The sequence below is a fragment of the Emys orbicularis genome, chromosome 1 (assembly GCF_028017835.1).
Source record: "Emys orbicularis isolate rEmyOrb1 chromosome 1, rEmyOrb1.hap1, whole genome shotgun sequence".
NCBI lineage: Eukaryota > Metazoa > Chordata > Testudines > Emydidae > Emys > Emys orbicularis.
The window spans coordinates 130,374,235-130,379,880 of NC_088683.1; positions in this window are offsets into that span (position 1 = coordinate 130,374,235).

Genomic DNA, 5,646 nt, shown 5'->3' on the forward strand with positions numbered 1-5,646 from the left:
GCTCTGAGTGCTGACATGGTACAGGTGTTTTTAACATTGTGTTCCTATAGTGTGCAACGCAGCTATTCTGTAGTAAGGATAAGTTATTATGAATATTGGGTGTATCATTTATGTAAAGATGAATTATGGTATTGATGTTTTTATGTATTGTCCTTGTTGTTTTCCACCATTCCTCATGCTTAGGTCTACAATCTTTCTAGATCAATGAGTTTCAAAATGTTCAGAGAGAACTGAAAGTGTGTGTGTGTGTGTGGGGGGGGGGGTTAATAAATCTATTTTAGTGAATTATAGGTATGAAGGGAAATGAAGTTTTTATAGTTGAGTTAGTTTTGCATTTGAGAGCACCTTTTGTATTCCTCTGTATAGTCAGTAACTTCCTATTTGTGTGGGTCTTTTGCAAAGTATCAAGGGTGAATAAAATGTTTTAAAAAATAGGAAAATGACTGCAAACCCCACAAAGGGGCAAGCACAGGACCTGAAACTAGGAATAGACTTAAGTACACGTGGAAATGTCTGGTGGAATAGGGTCCTCTGTGAGACCTTCCAAGTATAAGCCACATTTTTAAAAGTTAAAACTCTAAGCAAGTAATATACATACATGTTAAACTGAATGGTACTCCCTTTCTTACCCTTATCCACCAAGATCTGATGTCACTTTTTTGTTGTGTTCTTGATCTAATTTATGCCCTGATCCTCCAAAAATGTAAGCATGTTTATAATGTGTGCTGAAGTCAATGGGATTATGCATGTGAGTAGAGCTTGCACATATTTATGTGTTCACAGGGATTTTCATCTCTATTGCCCCACTGATCACTTACTTGGCTTTGTAATGACCTATTTCTGTCATCTTCCTTGGTCCAGCCCTCTGGCTAAGTCACCTTTTAAGTTCAATTTCCTTCCAAGGTGATAAGAGTCTAACTAAAAATCCAAATAAACATCAAAATTCATGGTTCTTCTGCCTCTCTTGGGCTATGCTGAAGTTCCCTGCTCTTAATCCCTACTCCCAGGTCCTGCAGGTTTTCCCCACTGCCTCTCTTCCCCCCAGGGAACTCCAGCAGCTTCACCCAGGGATAGCCCTACTTCAGCTTACCTCCACCAGACCCTTCCCAGAGAGAATGGGACCCCCCTAGCTCTGTTCTCTTGGGTCTCCTCCTTTGACTTCTCCTCTCTCCCAAGTCCTCTCTGACCTGCTTACAGCTGAAATCACTAGTTAAGTTCAAGTCACGAGATCAAGGTCAGCTGGGTGATAACTGCTACATCATTGTAAAGGCTGATTTAGACTCCTCTTAACAGACCAGCCTCACCCCTTAAAGATACAGGCCCAGTGGCTTCTCCTGTAAAGACCACAAGGTTAATCTGATGAGAATGGAACAAGACCCTGAGTAGCACTACTGTACAATTGATTGTCATTAGAGGTAGAGATGACTAAGAGGGAAAGGGAGACATAAAAGGGTCAAGAACTCAGAGTCAGCGCTTAAGACCAGAAGGAACCACTGATCATCTAATCTGACCTTTTGTATATCACAGGCCACCACCACCACCCACGCACTAAACCCAACAACTGAAATTAGACCAAAGTATTACAGCCTACAGGAGACTAAACTATTATGTACCACGGCAAAGAATAGGGGGGAATGAGATGTACCAATGCCCGAGGCCCATGCAATGGGCCAAAGATGATCCTGGCAAGTGACCTGCACCCCTCGCTGTAGAAGAAGGTGATGCCCCCCGCAAGGTCACTGCCAATTTGACCTGGGGGAAAATTCCTTCCCGACCCCACAAATGACAATCAGTTAGACCCTGAGCATGTGAACAAGAACCAGCCAGCCAAGCATGTGAGGGAATTCTCAGTATCACCTTAGAGCATCAGCCCACCCTAGCCTGTGTCCCATCTCCAGTCATGACCATCCTTGACATTTTGGAGGAAGAAAAAAAAACCAAAAACCCCAACAAAAATACATTGGTGGGGGGAAATCACTTCTTGATCCCTGCAGATGACTGGTGGCAGCTCTGAAGCATGAGACATTAGGAACATAGCACATGAGCCAGAAGGGACCCCTAGAGTTGCTCAGTCCTGCCCTCCACCATAACAAGCAATGTCATCATACAGTTGCACTCATAAATTTGTTCAGCTCTCTCTTAAAACTAGTTAAGTTGTTTGCCCCCACAACTCCTATTGGGAGGCTGTTCCTGAACTTCATTCCTCTATTGGCTAGAAACCTTCTAATTTCCAGCCTAAATTCATGCATGGCCAGTTTATACCCATTTGTTCGTGTGCCAACATTGTCCATTAGCTTAAATAGCTTTTAACCCTCTGTGGTATTTAACCTGATGTACTTACAGAAAAAAATAATTTCCCCTTTTGGCCTTCATTTTGCTAGGCTAAACAAGGTGAGCTCTTTTAATTTACTTTCATATGTTTGGCTCTCTGTTCCCCTGATCATCTTAGTAGCTCTTTTCTGCACCTGTTCCAGTTTGAATTCATCTTTCTTGAACATGGGTGACCAGAATTGTACACAGTATTCCAAATGCGGTCTGACCAGTGCCTTGTATAATGGCAATAACACTTCCCTATTTGTACTGGAAATTACTTTGCCTAATGCATCCTAGGGTTGCAACAGCCTTTTTCACAGCTGTATCACATTGGTGGCTCATAGTCATCCTGTGGTTGACCAATACCCCCAGGTCTTTCTCCTCCTCTATCACTTTCAGCTGATGAGCCCTCAGCTTATAGCAAAAATTCTTGTTATTAGACACTAAAACTGAACCAATAAAGGACAGTGGTTGGATTTTCTATTGCCCAGGACCTTGTGTAATCATTTACCCCTGTGGAAAGAGGGTTTATAATGCTGCCAACCACAATAGTAGTTTTACACCCACTTTCCATAGATATAAGTGACAAGACAAGGTATAAGGCAACAGAGAATGGGGCTGCTATAATGTGGAAGGGTGTAGAGCAGGGAAAAGGTGAACTCTATATGGGACATGGAATCGCTCTGGAGGAAAAGAACTACTCTGGTTGTATAATATGGTCTTTAAAAGGTTTTGGTTATTGTATATCAGAGTGAGAAGCATTTGAAGCCACCAAGGGCTATTTTTCAAGAAGGTGGATTGATCAAGTTCCTTTAAAAAAGGAAAATCTAATTTCTAAGCCTCAGAATGTTTATAATGAGCATTAAGCACACTGTTGTGACCACTAAACAATAATATGTGCTTTTGCTAGTTTAAAAGGGAAGTTAGAGATCGATACAATTTCCACTGATTTATATTTTGTTCAGCTGTATGATATGGTCTTGAATCTCTTATCCAGTGTTGAGAGTGGTACAGCCATTATAGAGTTTTAATAGAAGATGATACAAGGGAAACACAGTACCCATAAAAGTAAAGCTTACAGCAATAGGAAAATATGCCCATCAGTTTTGTTTTGGAAAATGAAATAAAAATTCATTGGAGTTAAGTCCAACCTGTCGTTACTGTGAACATCTAATTTAAGACACTCTTCAAATACAGATTATATCCCAACTATTGGGCAGGAGACCCTCCCAACCCAAGTCTTTGCTCAGGCTTGAGTCCCCTCTGGGCTCCTTCACATGGTCCCAGTCAGTTCCCAGAATCTCAAGCCTTGACCTCAGGTTTCCACAACCCCTCTGCAGACAGCTCTTCAAAACAAGACACCCACAGATCTTCGCCCCCGTGGCAGGTTTTCCCTGAGTCCTTTTCCTAAATTCCAGAGGTCCTCTTCTTGGTGTAGCAGCAGTTCCAGTCAGTCAAGTCACCCCCTCAGCTATATGGGTTTTTTTCCTGGCAGTCACTAGCCACTCACACCAGCTTCTTGCCCAGCCTCTCTCAGGCTCCTTTTCTAGACTTTGCCACAAGGGACGTACCAGCCACAGCCCTCCCAGCAAAGCAAATATCCACACCACTACATCACCCTCTTTCTGAAAGGTTACCTCTTTTAGATCCCAGAAAGCATGTCTATCTGTCACCTGCTTCCAGTCACATGATCTCAGAATCCTTTTCAGTGAAGGGGCCAAGACCCATAACTGACAAGCTTTGCCCTTAAAAGCACAGCTTGCTCCATTACACCATCCTATAGGTTTTTTTTTTAAAAAAAAACAGCCTGTAGAGTTCTATAGCAGTGATAATTCTCTTCTAAATTCTATAGGGTACTTTGAAGAACCAGTAGAAAGGCTACCATTTTCTATTAAATGCTGTAGGACTTTTCCATGAGGGCTACTGCTGGTCCATGAAAGGGCAGCTGGCATTACTGCACCAAACTGCGTGTCTTATAGCTGAAGCTCAGATAAACTCCACTATGGAAAGGTAGCTACAGATTCAGATGCTGTGATATGGAAAGTAAGCATCTTAGCAACATCAGCTTGGATTAAGTGAAAAGTCCTCAGGAGCCCTTGAGGCAAAGGAGGGAGAATGGGCAAAATCCTGCTCACATTATTATTAATTATTAGTTATTTGTATTACCACAGTGCCTAGGAGCCCGAGTCATGGCCCAGGACCCCACTGTGCTCTGTGCTGTACAAATATAGAACAAAAAGACAATTCCGGCTCCAAAGAGTTTACAATTTAAGTATAAGACAAAAGGCAACAGACAGACAATGAGGCAATATTGTCTCTTTAGACAGTCACAGGGTGGGAGAAAGTGTAGAACCCACAAGCAGAGTGAATAATGTGATGGCGATAAACGTCATGTTAGGACTACAATTATTTTTTTGCAGGTTGGGGTTACTTAGGAGGGGATCAACTAAATGGAAAGAAAAGGAAAGGAAGGGGAGAGGAGAGGGGTAGATGTGGAGTGAAGTTGAGGTGAAGAGACTGTGAGGGAGGGGGAGGGCTGGAGCAAACAGTCAATCACCACAGAGTAGAGAAAATCAGAGAAGTTTGTGCAGTTATGACTGGAACGTCCGAAGGTGAAAAAGGTGCTTGCTTGGGCTGCTTCTGTGCCTACAGGTTGGAGTCTCTGGCTGGTTGCTCGCTGAAGTTCTCCCCCAGGGTCACATGGCAGGGGTTGGGGGAGGACAGGAGAGGCATGACCTGGATCCTAGGTCTCCCAAGTATGTGTGAGTGGGGTGTCTTCCCTGCACAGTTATAGGTCCAATGGGGTTCTAACGGGAGGGGCAGCCCCAGCTGGGCCCCATTTTCCCTATTCCCCCCCAGCGTAGCAGTCCCTGCGTTGGCTGCTTCTGCTCCTACCGGCTTTAGTCATGTACATTATTCTATTCAAATTAATGGGACTATCTATGTGAGTAAAGTGGGCAGGATTTGGTCTAATGATTAATATTTTCCATTTCATGCTACACTAAACATACATTAATGATATGGACTCTGTCTCATTGTATCCTAATTGCAAATGTGCAATTGGTGTTGACAGGAGGGCTGTGGTTTCCTCAACCATGGGATGCTGTTCCAGGAAGGAGGACTGTTGGTAAAAGATGGGGTCCACCTGACCAAGAAGGGGAAGAGCATCTTGGGACATCAAGTCACCAAACTAGTGAGGAAGGCTTTAAACTAGGTTCAAAGGGGACAAGGGACGAAAGACCACACGTAAGTCTAAAATAAATTGACCTTGATACAGGGCTGGAATTTGGGGTTGGGAGGAGGGATGTAAAATTACAATAGGGTCACAGGAGC